The sequence below is a fragment of the Lissotriton vulgaris genome, chromosome 5 (assembly GCF_964263255.1).
Source record: "Lissotriton vulgaris chromosome 5, aLisVul1.2, whole genome shotgun sequence".
Lineage (NCBI taxonomy): Eukaryota > Metazoa > Chordata > Amphibia > Caudata > Salamandridae > Lissotriton > Lissotriton vulgaris.
In genome coordinates, this window is record NC_141693.1 from 437,688,545 (window position 1) to 437,705,709 (window position 17,165).

A 17,165-nucleotide genomic window follows, 5' to 3' on the forward strand; every position below is an offset into this window, starting at 1 on the left:
GCTCATATTTTTAGGCAGAGAACCCGCTGTCTCAGATTCTCCAGAAAGTGTCAGGAACCTTCTCAGTGTTAGTAGCACCCAAATGTATCAACAACCCTAACATTTTAATGAACAGTGATGTTGTGTGATATGTCATGGGCTGGTCATTTCACAGTTCTCTCCTTTTATTAAATACAATACCATGGTACTTTGTTCATCCCATAGAGCACTAGAAGCGGCTGCGCAGAAATGCACCCCCATCCCTGGCAATGATATGGTTTAGCCTGCTAAATGCAAAAATGTAAGACTGTGTCTCATTCATACCATTTGGACATTTTGTATTTAGCTGAATAATCCACCCATTACCTGGCTATATTTTTCGTTGCTTTCCTGGATAATTCAAAGTTGAGCCAGCAGTTGTTGTTACATTGTGCGCTAAACCATAGGCACTAGTGCAATGCATGAAGTTAGGAGTTCAGATACTGGCCTAAAACCTTATTCTCCCTTTTTGCGGGTGACCTTGGAATAAAACTCACCCGTCTATGCTGCAGTTACTGAGCCACAGGCCAGAGGACTTGGAGCTGGTTCTTATTGCTGTGGATAATCTGAGATCTTTGTGTTACAGCCTAAATACATCTTATGTTCATGAAAGGATAGGTCCTATCACCATAGTTTTCTGTATCAAAAGGGATTTTGAGGACCACGTTATTGCTTCAGCAGTGCACTGGTTATTAGACATCAAGGTACCTTTTTGTGCACAGCCAACACAGTTGGTTTCACACTTGGTTTTCATGCACATGTTCATGCCGTACTGGGCGCAACCAGACACTAGCCCAATCTAATCCCTTCCTCAAAAACTCTGCATTCCATATATGTTCATTTTCTGTTTTATTACAGGTTATGAAAATACATGTATTTTCTGAATAATCTATTTTTCCTTTTCATGAAAGCCATAGGAATGTCTGTGTAGCATGCATCTTTGAAAAATATATAGAAATCAATATGTATTCAGCAATTATCCATTATTTAGATTTTATACTTTATTTTTGTATTTGTATGTAGTTTGTAGTAAATATGATATCTTGTGACACGTCAGCAATAAAAAATGCAAATGTATGTCAACATGTTTTTATCAGTATCTGCCTTCCTTGTAGTTTGGTACATACTTCAGAGAAGCAAGAGTTCGCATTGTACGTCCTATAAAAAATATATAAATATACATTTATATCTTTTCTAAAAGGATTTTTCCTTCTGTTTCTGTGTTTTTCTGAAATGGAATTGCTTGGAAGTTATTTCCCAGGTGACCAGTGCTAAAAGCCACCTTTACAAACAGCTCTGGAGGCAGGCAGGGGGATTTGCAACAGAGTCGCACGTTTTGACCACAATAAGAATCTCAGTTTGTAAGATCCATGCAAGCAGCTGGAGTCTTGCTGCAGTGTGGGACAGGAGACATTGTGAAAGTCTGGGACTGTGGCCAAAATATAAACAAAACAACAATTTCCCAAAAGCGGGTTCAAATTTTCAAAAGTAAAATCCACTTGGATGGGAAAAGTAATATAGAAAGCAAAAAATAAGTCCACTAGAATACAAATTCTTTCAGCAAAGGTCAATACGCCTGGCAACCTTTCATTTTCTTTTAATATGTTTGGCAGAATAAGAGTTCTCCAGAGAGAAAAAAACATGTATTTTCACTTTAAATTAAAGTGACTGGGAATGATGCCGGAGAAAGAACCTTGTTTGTGGCTTTGGAACTGGTTGTGTTCCTGCAAAGTTTATCAAGCGGATCAAGTCAAGGCAGACATGTTAGACCTGTCTGCACGACATACAATGATCTCATGTATATGCTCTGACTCTGTGGGTACATGTATGTAGCTGTGGTCAGTCTCTCTTTGTTAGTATTTGCTGTGATTCAATGTTGGTGTGACTTTAGGTCTGTCTGTTTCAGTGTGCTACTGTCAATCGACAAACCCTGATCAGTGCTTAATTTTCAGAAGAAAAGTTGGTCCAAAATTTTGCTCAGAAGCCACAGGCCGGGTTATCGAATATTTGGGGTTACCGAATACCAGGGCTGTGTAGTCTTGATTCCACCTCATGCATTTTTCATCCGCTACCAGACAATCCCTGAATTTTTATCTCACTTTTTTCTATTTATTTTTCATCCCTGCTTTCTTTATTCTGTTTTTTTCTTCCCCCTTCTTTCCCCCTTTTGTGTTTTTCTTACTCTGGGTCAAAGTATGATAGGGAAAAATAAGTAATGGTACTGAAAAATGCCGATGGGTCCCATCTGCAACCAGCGGCTCAAATTAAGCACTGATCCTGACGTGATACTGTGAGTTGTCAGTTTGGTATTATGGAGCAGTATATGTCAACGAGTAACGAGTTGGTGTGTTGCTGTAAATCAGTGTACTTATGGTATTGTCAGTGTTTCAGTCAGTGTGGCACTGTGAGCATGTGTATTTCATGATTAACTCTGTTTATGTTTGTGAATATTTCTGAGCCTGCGTATGTTGGTGTGTTACAAGAGTTTGTGTATTTTGGGGTATTATTTATATTTTGTCATTTTTGCTGTAGTGCTCCCAGTCTGAATATTCAGGTTTGCTTGTGTTGCATATGTTGAGTGTGTTGCTGTGAGCCCATAAATGACAGTGTATCACTTTCTGTACATGTTTGTTACTTTGAGACTTCTTGTGGGAACATATGAAATTGGGTAGTCACCCAACTCGCACCTTTGTGAATTTCTGTTGCAAAACTTTGCGAGCTTTGTGATGTGTGAAATTTGTAAATTTAAAAAACAAGGGCAGCGTCATGCAGCCTCTGACTCCAGCAGGAACCGTTTACAGTTAAAGGCCACCAAGACAGTGCTGTGCTGTTTGTTACTTTGAAGCAGCCCTATGCTTCAGGCCCAATCCCAGGTGCAGCTTTCAGTTCCGCCCCTCTCTGCCCTGTCCAAAGACAGCTGTCTAGCTTCCCCAGCAACTCGTCCATCAATCCCACATAAACCCCACACTTTGTTCTGAATCCAAGTAACTGACTAACCTATCCACCTCTCAAATTACTTTTTATAATTCACTATACTAACTCAGCACTAATCCTTTATGGGTGCCGGAGTAGCGTGCTACTCGCCGAAAAACGCTTTGTCGCCTCGTCAGGGGTAGTAAGCGCTATATAAATGCAATTACAATTACAATGCAATACTCTCAGAGGGAGAGTTACTGTGGGAAGACCCAGATTTCTTGATGCAGGATGTCCTGCCTATGCGATTTCCCACAGCTGGAAAGCCCACCTTGCAATTGGCTGGGTGGTTCTAATTTCACCACTGCAAAGTTTGTAAAGTTAACCTGACTTCGTTGATCCAACAGTTTGACATTACACTACTTTGATGGTGAAGGTTTTCTCTTTAACCTCATCCGCGCTAGCGGAATTCTGCTCCTGCGCAGAGATTTTCAAAAGCGCATGTTACGTGACGAGCTGGGCTCGTCATCAGCGTGCGAGGAGGCTACGCCATGACGAGCCCAGCTCGTCATGAGCGTGGAAGGGGTTAACCAAATCTGTATATGTTGCTGTGTTACTTTGTGTCTCAAGAGGTTGGAAAAGGTTCTGGGAGACTGTCTATTTAGCTATTCATTGTGAGTCTGCAGTTGTGGGTATGTCACTGCCTGGATATGTAGATGTATTACTGTCTGCATATGTCAGTGTGTTTTTTTGAGTCTCTTTATGTCGTTATGCTACTCTGAGTCTTTTTATGACAATGTGTTGCGGCCTGCATTTTGTTTTTGCTTTTGTATGTGTGGATCTTTGTAAGTGTGCTAGTCTGTCTATGTTGAAATCAGTCCCTAAGTGTTGGCTTGTTAGTGTGTGTTTGCCTCTCTGATTATGTAGGCTATGTTACTGTGTGTCTCAGTTTGTAGATGTCTGAGCTACTATCTGTTTCAGAAATTGGATCTGTCAATGTATTATTTATTATCTGATTTATTTAGTAAATGCTCTGTTACTGTGTGTCTTTGAACTTATGTATTGGTTTTACTCTGTGAGTCAATTGTAGATTTATGTTTGAATTATGGGATGTCAAACATTTGTTCTTTCTACTCTGCAGTCTATTTTCCTACCTCTCTCCATAACAGCGAAACATTTACCCAGAGTCCTCTCTGGCACATGTACTCCCCTTTAGCCGGATGCTCTGTATTTGGCCTTCAGCTTACATTTTGAGGGGTCTGATCCCTTAGGTGTAGTCTTGTTTCATAGACATCCCCACTTCCACTCACTTTTTCTTGTTTCAGAGTTTGGCTCAGGAAAGGCCCTCTGCTCACACTATTGAATCAACTGCATATAAAACGGCATGTTATAAACGGCTCCTTCAACGCAGCTGAGTGATTGCTGAATTAAAAGAGGAGGGTCTGAGGGGGGGCTCGTATTTTCCTCTGCTACCTTACATTTGGGCTGCACCAGGTCAACATTCAGGAAATTGCGGCTACACTCGGTCAGCGTTCAGAAAGGGCGGCTACACCAGGTCAGCATTCAGGAAATGGTGGCTGAACCAGGTCAGCATTCAGAAATGGTGGCTACACTAGGTCAGCATTCAGGAAATGGCGGCTGAACCAGGTCAACATTCAGAAATGGCGGCTACACTCGGTCAGCATTCAGGAAATGGTGGCTACACCAGGTCAGCATTCAGGAAATGGCGGCTGAACCAGGTCAGCATTCAGAAATGGCGGCTACACCAGGTCAGCATTCAGGAAATGGCAGCTGCACCAGGTCAGCATTCAGGAAATTGCGGCTACACTTGGTCAGCGTTCAGAAATGGCGGCTACACCAGGTCAGCAATAAGGAAATGAAGGGCTGTCTGTAGAAAACCTTTATCAGTCATTTAGGTGCCAGAATGTTCACTGAGGGAGTGGGAATCCTGACTGCCCAGTCTCAAACTGGCAATTGATAGGGCCACTTGTATGTTTTCACGACATGTACAAACACGTAAACATGCAATAGGTGTGCATATGGACAACCTGGGTGTGCTGCAACTATTTCCATTCATGTGCGCCTGGTGTACCTGACATTTGAGGTCTCTTATCAGCATGGGTATAGGCTCGCCAACAAGCCCTAGATCGTGGAATTGACATCCTACAGCTTTGATCCCAGTGACACTAAAGAATTGTCCCTTCCTCACACCTGTAGCCCATCAACAGCCTGTTGCTGAAGGCCTGGGGCAAGCGCATGCAGTAGCGAAGTAAATATGGCTCGTAGAGCCATATGTATTTCCAGTTCTTGCTGCTGCCTTCATGACTCCTGAGACCAGGGTATTGAGAGAAATGTCAAGGGGTAAGGCAGGTTAAACCATGAATAATATCTGCTATATTGTCCTATCTCTTATTGGTGCTCAGCCATCATTCACATTTTGATTCCACCCACCACAACACATAGCATGCGGCAATAGGTCAGCCCCTTCAGCCATTGCTTCTTTTACTCATTGAGTGATGGCCCCTCGTACAATCACATGTGCACATCTTCCCAAAAAAAAGGCCACGTCCCTCTCCCCTTGTATTTTTACATTTCCATTATTTATTCATTTGTAGTCATTCTTGTGTGTTTAAACAATTTTCCATGGTTATGTTAACTCAAAGCCAATAGTGTTTTCTGTATTCGCCAATAACGCTTGTATTTTACCGTGATATGCATTTAAACTATCAAGGGTTTCTATACCAGGTGTAAGTACACCGTTCTGCTAGGAAGCACCCAAACTGTTCTATTAGAGCTGGGGTGCCAAGGAAACACCTACTGGCTTTGCCAGTGTTTGTTTTCATATGGTGAACATTGATACAAAACGCTGTTGACCTTCCCTTTCCTCTCAATGCTGTTTATTTTCAGCATTTTTGCCCTCCTTCTCCTGCACCTCCTGCTTTTCCCTTGTTTTTTTCTGTGAGAGAACCTCTCCCCAAACGATCTTTTATCCACTTTGTAATCCCCACTGGCCCTTAATGTCCCTTTTCTCCACTTTTTTCATGTCGTCTCCTTTCTCTCCACCCTCCTTCCACCATTTCCTCTCTCCCTTGTTCATTATTCTTTTTTGCTGATCCTTAGTTCATCCACTTTTTTATTCTCCCTTTTCACCCCGGCTTCTTTTCCCCATTACCTTTGCATTCTTATCATTCTTATTTTATTTGTGACCTTTTTCCGTGTCCAGATCCCAATGCACCTTCCTACCTGTTCGTTCTAAGAATATAAAACTTTATTTTTTCCACACTATCATTAGATATATTTTTATTTTACAAATTGTAGGAATGTTTTTTACCTTTCGCACGCGGGATTTGAAGCAGGCTCAGGTACTTTGAACACATTGTCACAGTAGTGCGGGCACATGGATGCGAAATAGCAGCACATACTAGCACTGGAACAGTGAGAGCACAAAGGGTCCTTGCTTTTATGGCTATGGTATCAGAATATCATGCCCTAAATATCGACTGACAAACAATATCTTAAATATGGTTAAAACATGTATAGCTCCTGGAGTTAATAGAGTTTCAATGATATGTCTGTAAACAATATTTTGGCCACAATATTTATTTTTGGTGTTATTTTTGCCATAAATATTCTGGCATACAACTGCTTTAGGTCTCAACAAAGTCCTAGGGATGCTGAAGACCCAAGAAGCCCCAATTCATAAAGGTTTTGCATTTTACTCCAGACTTAGGTGCGACTCACTCATGAATTTGTGTGCCTACTTAAGGAACAATCTGGGAGTAAGCATGTCATATTCTTCTAAACATATGAGTGACAAACACCTCAGGCTTATTTATGAAAGGCTTATGCTGCCGAAGCATCACGTTTTCTGACGCTCCGGCGGCGCGAACCTTTCAACCATATCTATGAGGCGACGTAAAGCCACTTTGTGCGGCTTTGCATGGCCTCCTAGAAATGGAGTACGGTAAGGTAGCACAAGCTCTGCACGAGGTAGGCGTTCCATGGGCGTTGAGATGGGTTTTCCCATGCAACACCCATGGATTTTGACGCTGCACCAGATTTACATGATCACCTAAACCTGGGGCAGCACCAAAGTTTAACGCTTCCCCAGAGCAGGCGCAACAAGGAGAAATATTTGTATTTCTCCTTGTTTTTCCTCTTTTCATGTGTGCTGCATTCTGCAAGGAAAACGCCTCTCTCGATTGTTTTGTGCAGAAAGGTGCCTTTTCCTGCACAAAAACAATCCTGTATGCAACACAGACACCCTTGCACCATGGTGCACGAGTGCCTACGTTGGCGCTAAGTGGCGAATTATGCCCCAGTGCAGGGGAAAAGACTGGAATACACCCTATTACATAAATACGGTACATTCCTGCCCTTTCACATTGCACAGTAGGGCAGCACCACAAGAAGACTTGGGGCACTGCCCTGCGCCAATTCTCCAAAATGAGGCCCCTAGCCCTTACGAATGGAAAAAAAGCTTTGAGAGTCAAAGTCTGGAAATGCAGGAGAAATTCATACCCAGGACAGGAGTAAACACAACTACACACAGAACATGCGTTGTGAATCAGGACAAGCGATTCCAAAATTCTGTCAGACCTGGGCTTACGGTAAAGGGTGTGTCCTCACAATGCAAAGACATAGCCGTTTCAAAGGTAGGCAGAAAATGCGAATCAGCAGCGCCTAAGATCAAACAGAAAGTCAGTGTCAGACCCAGTTTTACATTAAAACCCATTCATTGAAAAAAGTCCCATTGCATGTATTTCGAAGAGAGTCAGGCGCGAAGTCATTTTTCACAAATCAAAATGCCGTATATTTTGCATTCTGGCAAACCAGGGAAGTGTGGTTCACCACAGTGCAGCAATCTGTTATGTGTTGCAGATTTTGTTTTCTCCCCGTTAAACTCTGGAATTGTGTGTTTTTTCAAATTTGCTTTGAAGCCAAACCAGAATCATGGATCGAAAACAGTCTAGGGAAAAGAAAACAACGAAAATACAAAGTAGATTAACAAACTGCAACAACCCCGGTACCTGTCTCTGTCTTGGCCTCAATCAGGGACTGGTCCTTAAATACAGCCAGAGATGTGAAAGCCACGATTCTGTGAGGGCCTGTATCTGGGGTACCAACAGAACCATATAGATAATTATCTTGATGAACATACATTGGTACATTCAGAGGTGAGTGGACTTTGGGTCACAGAGACGGAAGGGACTTAAAGATAGACTTAAAGATAAAATTGAGTTTTTTGTGTTATAAATAGAAATACAGATGCACCAGTGACTGCTGGTAGGTCTGCCAATTAGAAAAGAACTGCATATTAGTGAGTCTGACGAATAAGGGGACAGTTTATGCGAAGGTGCAGACACAAGGGATTTTTTCCCCTGGCCCTGTGCTTCTTCAGGGCTTTCCACTTATGCTACAAAACATATATTATATATTTTGCGGCAACCATGCCTTATTTATTAATGACGAGGCAGCTATCACAGCCATACCACTAGATGGCGACAGACCCTGGGGCTGCTGCGTTTTCTTTTTCCCTGGAGTGTTTTACTTACAAATAGGTGCTCGTATTAGATGGGGCCTCACTTGAAGTTTTAGCTCTGTGCTTGCTCGGGTGTGCCTAGTAAATAGCACATTTGTCTTCCAGGTACACAAAAGCACAAGATATCAGGCAGTTCTGGAAAGTGTGAAGGACATGTAAAGGTGTGTAATGTGCTTCTCTTTAAGACAAATGTAGGAGATTAGTGAAAATGTGTAAGATGCACAGAAGGAAATTCCAGGCCTCATTATCCTCATGTTGTCTTGAGTTCACCCCACATTCAGAACTTGAGTTAAACTTTGTCAGAGAACCTCAGATACCTTCGCCACAATGTCAGCCTCCTTGCCATGCCCAAGTTCAACTTGCTCACAGGGCCTCAGTTCACCGCCTGCAGGTGGCAACAGTTGACTTTTCTTTCAGTGCTCCACTTTATGCTCCTCTGACGGCCCATGTAGTGTCCTGAAAGGCCCCAGTTCACCTTCCATAGAACCCCGAGTTTATATTCCCCTCAAAACTTGTGTTCACATTCAGCAAGCAGCCCGAGTCCTCCTTTCTTGCATCGCCTCCATTCACTTTTTTTCTGTAGGTTGGCACTTGACAGAGAATAGTCAGAGCTCCAGGGAGCACCGACACACTTTATATAGAATATTTTATGCCATACCTGAGAGCCTTAAAGGTAAAAAGGCTCTTTAGCTGGGAGTAATGGGCAGGAACATGGAAGGATGTAATTGGGACTGTGCCAGACATCACAATGTACTGTATTTTGATTTATTTACAGTACACACATTTATGAATTGAGGCACAGAGAGATAAAGTAAGTTGTGATAACCACACACTTTTTTATGAAGTTCTAAATCCTTGACTAGACTTACTAGAGCACCAGCCCAAATTTCCTCCAGTCAGTGTCGGACTGGGACAAAAAAAAATCATGCACCAAAATATTAGTGGCCCCTATTAACGAAGTAGATAGCTAAAAAAGTGAAAATATCAGGACAATCAACTGTAAAAACAGACCCACCTGTCCATCAAACCGGCCAACAACTGTTGAAAAAAAAAACGACCCATACACTAATCTGTCAGACCAGCCCACTGGTCACTGCCTGAGTGCCCTGTAGTCCAGTCCGACCCTGCCTCTGGAACTTTCCGGCCAGGCCTGTGTTTTATGTTCATTTTGACGCATTGATTTACTTTCCTCTGCTCTCTCTGCTGACCCCCAGTGGCTACATCCCTCCCCCCTGATGGTATGGGGGCAATAAAACGAGGGGGCCCGTCTCCACCTACAGATGCCCTTTAGGAACAAAACAGCAATCAATTTAGCAAGGGGCAAGATTAGGAGGCTGCCCCTCTCCGTCGCCCTGCAGGCTCCGTGGCCAGCTGCCCTTCCAGCAGGCCCAAAGTGTGTGCAGTAAAAGCGCCCGCAGTCTCAGGTAGCCTCTTGTGGCGCTGTATTAGGGAGGCTGATAAAATAAGATCCTCTCGGGGTGACCTGGAGCAAGACGAGTCCCTAATGGCTGGAAGTGTGGACAACAATTCCACTTTTATGAACCAATAAAACGGATGCAAAGGTGGCCGCACTTAAGGCCTATCTGGAAACAGCTGTGCCTCCCTTGCCTTGGGGCTACAAAAGGCACAGCTCTGATGAGTTTGTAGCAGGCCTGAAGAGGCACACGCCTTCTAACAGCCACGGTGTGGGACTGACGAGAATGACTGTGCTTGGAGTGACAACAGCTCAGCTGCCCCCTGTGACTGGCATTTAAAAAAAAACTGAAATGAAGGTACTCGTCGATTCTTTGGCGTGCCCTGTGTGTGTGTGTTTGTGTGTGTACGTGTGTTTATGTGTGTAGGTGTGTGTCTTTATGTGTGTGTGTGCGCGTGTGTACGTGTGTGTGTTTAAGTGTGTGTTTGTGTGATTTGTGTGTACGTGTGTGTGTGTGTGTGTGTACATGTGTGTGTGTACGTGTGCGCAATGTTGTGTGTATGCGTGCGCGCACACACGTTTCCTTTGTTTGGTTCACGGCTGCAGCTTTGGGACGTGTGCCAAGAGAAAGATTAAATGCACACCTGCCGGGGACCCTCTCAGTCTCCAAACTGCACCCCCCAACACGTTTTGTCCATTATCTTTTCCTTTTCTGAGGAGCCTGGCCCGGTTCCACCATCTTTGTGTGGAGCAATGCGTCGACAAATCCCCCGTGCAGACCCGAGTTCAGCCTGTAGGAGCTGCGTGACCCACCTCTCTATAGACCCATGGGCTTATTTACAAGCCCCTTGCGCCACCCGGTACGTCACTTTTCCCATGTTAAAAATGACGCAATGGTGTCTCAAGGAGCTGATAAATAAGGCCCCCCAATTCTCAGTCCTTTGAGAATGAAAGACAAAAATGTACGATCAAAGGCTTTACACCAACGTTTTGCATAAATGCCTGACTTAAGAGTTTTTGTAGGTGGATCGCTGAAGGGAGGCATGTAACACATTGGCCTTTGGTTCTCCGGGGAGATTGCGCCATTGGATAGGGCCACCTATGACCTGCACAGGGTGGGGCTTGTTGATTGGTTGCTTAAGGGAACTGGGCAGATCAGTGGCATCTGGCGGGAAAGGGTCAGCCAGGTGGGGTCGCTGGAGGCTGACAGGCAGAGTCCTGCACCTGGATGTGGGAAGCTTGGTTACCAGGATGGGAATTAAACATCATGTGAATTAAAGTTGTCACTGGCGGGCGCTCACTTCATACATTGAGATACAAGGGAGGGTTGGGAAGGGGAGGACCATGAGAGCGAGTCAGCGTATGGTTGAGGGTGTTTTATTGATTTTACAATTGAGTGTGTCTTTGGAAGCTTAACGTTACACTACGTTAGAGAAACAAATAAAATACATAATTGCGGTTGACATCCATCTGCAATGCACATGTGTGTCTTCTCTGAAGTTCCCAGGATGTAGCTGCCAGAGCCTCAGTTTGGGATATTGGCACTCACTGAGGACCCAGTGAGCCCAGACATCCTGCAAGACAAGGCGAGAGAGAGCCAGGAACGAATCAACACACATGTACGGTGTGTGTATGTAAGTAGCGAAGTGCGTGATCCATTGTGTTGGATGTCTGTGTTTATAACTCGGTGTGTGTGGGTGAATATGTTTGTGCATATGTGAGGTGTGCACGTCTCAGTGTATATATGTGTGTTGTGTATGTTTGTGTCAAAGTGATGTGTGTGGGTTGTGTGCATGTTTGTGCGTGGGTGTACTGTGCACACTGTCTCAGGATTAGTGCATGGTCGGTTATGTGCAGTGAGGGGTGTGGGGCACAATGTACATGTATGCTTAAAGAGTTTGCACTGCGGTGTATGTATGTGTGATGCACCTGGAGGTGTGGGGTGTGTATGTGCTTGTGGTCTTGTGTGTGTGTCTAGCCCACTTAGACTATACAGCACTAAACCCCTTATAACATATTCATATCAGAGATGACCCACGGAAAAAATAACACCCTACTATAGAAATATGTTTTAAAAAAATTGTGTATTTTATTTTCCAAAAATGTTAATCTATTTCATTCAATTGATATCATCTAATATTTCAATAAATACACAAACATTTGATTCAATGTGACCCAACTTTCATTAATACAGAGGAGTCTCAGGCATAGACGAAGCAGACTACTTAGTCAAGGTACATGTCTCAACAACAGAAAACAAAATGACACACACACACACACACACATATATATATATATATATATATATATATATATATATATATATATATATATATATATATATATATATATATATATATATATATATATATATATATACATAAGCAACAACCACACAGAAAAAAATAATCATCAAACAGAAACAATTTCACAAAGACAATACTTAACAATTATAACCATCATTGACACTTTGAACAACACAAATGCGCCATAGATGAACATTTTTAGAAAATAAAATACAAAAAAACCTTTTTACATATTTCTATAGTAGGGTGTTATTTTTTCTGTGGGTCAGCTCTGATGGGAATATGGTATATTTGGTTGTTTTTCCCTGTTTTTTCCCCCTTGATATTCGCTTCACAGGGACCCTCTTGTGTTTAATTGGTTTAGCCCTCTTAGACTCCCAGAAGGAGTCCTGCTGGTCGTGTGGGTTCATACTCAGAACAGCATGTTTGTCTTTGCCTCCAAGAGACTTCTTGTTGAGGGTTGTCTCCTCTTTCTAACATTGGATTGTTATGTAGACTGTCCCTTTGCTCTTATACCATGTACCGACTGGTTGTCTCTTTCATGCCGTGGGGAAAGTTTAAAACTATCCACAACACCCCGGGGGAGATTTACAAACAGTTTTCGCTGGGTTAGCATCACAAAAGCTATTTACTTTCCAGCGCATTACATGGGTGGAACATGGTCATTCCCATGCAACCACCCATGAGTTTTGATGCAAAGGCATATTTACAAAGATTTGTAGACCTGGTTTTGCACCAAAAGTTAACGCCCCTTCAAAGGAGGTGCTAACAGGAGAAATACTTTCATTTCCTCGTGCTTTTCCGACTTTGCATACATGCTGCACTGTGCAGCATGCATACAAAGTGGGAAATGCTTTCCTTTGTGTCCAGGCATAGCAATTTGTACAAAAAAGGGTACCCTTCCTGTTCAAATGCTATGGTAGACCCATGAACAGACCCTAGCGATATGGCGCTATGGTGTGTGCATGGCGCACGTCCACTGAAATCCGTGTCGGCGCTAGATAAAGGGGAGGCGAGCGCCATATCTTTGAAGATATGGCTCTCTCCTGCTCCCTCCCTGACGCGCAACGCAGCCTCGTGGGGGGCTGCACTGTGTTGCGAGACTTTTTTGTAAATCTCTTCCTCTGTCTTTTAATTCGACAGTGGAGACTGGTCTAGGTCCGGCGAGTGAAAAGGTATAGGAGATGCCAGAGAGGACGTAAGGATCGAGATACCGCTCCAGTGAACCCAAGTGCCCTGTCACTTTTATTGAACCAAGAGGGGCTTTGCTGTGACAGGACGTCTTTGTCTCATCATGTAATACTCACAGGATGAGAAGCCGTGTTTTGTTTGTCCTACTCAAGAACGGGGAAATGTTGGCCAACATTCTACCGCTCACGGGATGAGAAGCAATGTTGTTTGCCCAACTCCTCGCCACAAAGTGTATGTGCCGCTGTTACGCCTGCTCAGCACTGCTCACAGGATGAGGAGCGGGTTGTTTAACTCTATGCTCCTCAAAGGGTGAAGCGCACTGCTTAAAAAAATCAGAACCCCCCACCCAGAAAGGAAAAGCATCACTGTGGGGCTCCGATGGTCCAACCACATGCTGCATTTCCAGGATGAAGACCTCATCCCGGCTTGTTGAACCCTGTAGTGTCAGCCTGCACAGGAAGGGAGTATCGACTGACCCTTTGTTTTGCCCTTTGCAAAAATCTCAAGTCTAGAACCTCCCAGGATCCAGATCCCTAGTATCCTGTAGGTTTTGACAAACATGCAACTTACAGATGTTTAGACACACCCTTTAATAGATATATTGTCTTAAACCTTGGGTAAGCTTTATGTTCTGCCATCCATGTGTAACTCACATGGCACAAGCAATTGAAAAAAATTGCCTAACATGGAAAGACAAAAAAGTGGTGACATGTCCTTTCATATAAAAGTCCAAAAGTATCTGTTTGTTTTAGTTGGATTCGAGAAACAATGGCACAAGCTCTCAAAAGCAGCAATTAGTGGCATTTAGGAGTTTCCGCTTCCGGGGGTGATTTTGTGAAGCTAATATGAGCTCACACCTGTCACTCCCTCAAATCCCAGGATTACACAAACAAATAAACACTCTTCGGAAGCTGCCCCTGAAGGCTGTCCATGCTGCCTCTTATGTTGGGAGAGTACTCAGACCTCTTTACAAATGTCATGTTCCTGGGTAGTGAAGCTCAGTCACCCATGGGGTTGGGTGTGGGGAAACACATGCAACAATGGTGCGATTTCCAAGCCCGATTCTATTTTGGCAGAAATAGGGAAATTAAATGTACATCAGTTCAAGCGGATGCTGTTTTGAAAAATCTGAAGGTATATGCTTCTAAAAAAAGCAAAAATGTATGCGGTAAAGGACTATCTGTGTGTATATGTGGCATCATGACTGCTGGTGATTCATATGCTTAATTAGAAAAGGCCTAGTAATTTCTTTTTGATGTTCATAAATCTAGGAATTACCCCCACATTCCCTATCATCTCAAATGTACCAATATTTGACAACTTTGCTGAAATTCTGTGCTTCTGACCGATGCATATTTATTTATAGAATAATTGGAGTTTGTCCAAGGAACCAAAAATTTCAGAAAAGGAATACCCGCAACTCATTGATACCTAAAGGAACACCCCAAAATGTCACAAGAACTAGATGGCATTTAAGGAGCTACTGTTGCAAAATTCGGTTAGCAATTAAAAGCAAGTTGCTAAATTATTTTTTAAAACTTGTTCTTCTTCCATTGACACTCGAAAGTTTCAAAAAGTGTTTGAAAATATTTACAGCTGTGCATTATTGGTTGAAAAGTGTGCACAATTATTTAAAAATATAAAATGTATAACAATTATTCCATAAAGTACTCCGTTTAATCCTAAAAATGTTAAAAAAAAGAAGAGTACTCTGATGGATTTTAAGGATTCTTGTGAAGAGGGCACAAAAGGTATGTTTGAAATGTGACTAGAAGAATTCAGTGGAAAAGTATTATGAAATTATATTTTTACAAATTGCGGTCAGTGCTGTTAAACGCTTTTTCTTGTTTAGAACTCTCATGTACTTTATGTAATCACGCAGACAATTATTTAAGTGATCTCTAGAAAATACTTATTAATTTTAAAAAGCATAAAGTTATTTCAGAGTACTGTTCTATTATTTTTTAAGATGTATAGAATTCACATGCAAACATTGTTTATTGTGCATAATTTTTTAGGAAAATGGAAAACATTTTTCAAAGGCACTGAGAGGTAGTCAGAACATATTTTAAAATTATGACCTCAGACCCCAAGAACTGGCCATAGACCCAAGGAGCTGTAGATTAATAGGTTTGATGGATATGGGGTGATAGATTATGGAAAGTTTGTCTTCAAAAGATTAAAGGAATGAGGTGATGAGAAAGCCTTAATGCCCACTGAGGAGGGAGGGTTTAAGGAAGGGCATTCTACGATGAACCATTGTTTCAGTCTATGGTCAACTGACAGGAAGGGGAATGTATTTTGTTGCTTTATAGACTTACGGGTAGCTTTTGACCTAGTAAATTGGGAGAGACTGTGGACTAACTTAGAGAAGCTCGGAACCCCCAGAGACTGGCTAGGCATCTTGAAGGAACTCCACAACGGGATCTGGCAAGAGTTGAATTGGATAAGGATGTCAGTTTCTTAGAAAAGATTGAGATCAGGAATGGCCTATGACAGGGCTGTGCGTTGGTCTCAACATCAGGCACGGCCCGTGCCGGGCGTTATACGGGGGCGGTGACGTCAGGCAGGGGAGGGTTAGAGTGGGGGGTTGTAAAATGCGGGATATGGACCATTAGAGGTAAGTACCGAAAAAAAAACCGAATTTCGTTGCCCACGCTGCATCTCCAAATGTGATGCAGCGTGGGCAACAATTTTTTTTTTCCGGTACTTACCTCTAATGGTCCATATCCCGCATTTTACAACCCCCCCCCCACCCTGATCCTCCCCTGCCTGACGTCACCGCCCCAGTATAACGCCCGGCACGGGCCGTGCCTGCTCAACATTATTTGTTGGGTTTGCCTATGATTTTTTGGGGGGGTCTACATTCTATTCTCCTTCGATGGGAGGTCTACATACATCTTGTCTGCTTTATGCTGATGAGTTAGTAATTATGGACAGAGCACAAATAGGTCTCCAGAGAAAATTGATGCATTCATTAGTAATTGTATAAATAAAACACGTTTGATCCTGGTTTGCATTTCTCAACTAACCTAAGATGGAAAATCTGCTGTCAAATGGTAAAGGTGAAGGCCCTGCCGACAATAATGGGGGTATGTAATTTTAGGAAGGTGTACAGTGCGCCTGCTCTTCGCCCGGTGTTAACTGCATTTAAGGCAATGGTCCAAATAAATTTTCACATGGAACCGAAATTCTATTTTGAGTGGTATTCAAAACTAGGAAAATATAGAAAGCGAATGTTTGAAAAGAGTATTGAATTTGCCTAAATCTGCTATTTGTCAAGTGATAAGGTTGGAGACTGCTTTGACCTTGTGGTTTTGGCTCTCTAAGAGGGTCACACTGAGATTCTGGAATAGACTTTTAGGATCAGGATATGACACGGTTGGATCATATGGTAGAGATGAGATTCTAAGAAGAAAGCTAAAATGGCCTACTGGTTTAAGACCGAATCTGTTAAATACAGATGTTCATATCTCTGTCGATACTCCCATTATTTCAATACCTATAAAAAATCCCCAAAAATGAAATCTAATTATAAATGGAAGCAAATACTAGAGCATGGGATTTAAAGTATATTTTTACAGAAGAAATCTACATCCCAGTTATGGGATTCATGGCAATATAATTTCTTAAATACTTACTTATCATCTTTGGCTAACCCTGATTTGAAGCAGGTACTATTAAGAATTGGTCTTAATCCATTTTATTCTTGTGCAGAGAAGGCAACGTGTATAAAAGAGAATTGTGGTGTTTGCAAATGTAGGTTGAAGACAAATGAGTA

At 42.6% G+C, this 17,165-nt stretch overlaps 1 protein-coding gene across 1 annotated transcript in view; it reads left to right on the plus strand.

Annotated features, from left to right (window-relative positions):
- CXCL12 (C-X-C motif chemokine ligand 12) overlaps positions 1–17,165 on the plus strand; it is a 76,064-nt gene that overhangs the window by 47,959 nt on the left and 10,940 nt on the right. The window lies entirely within an intron of this gene.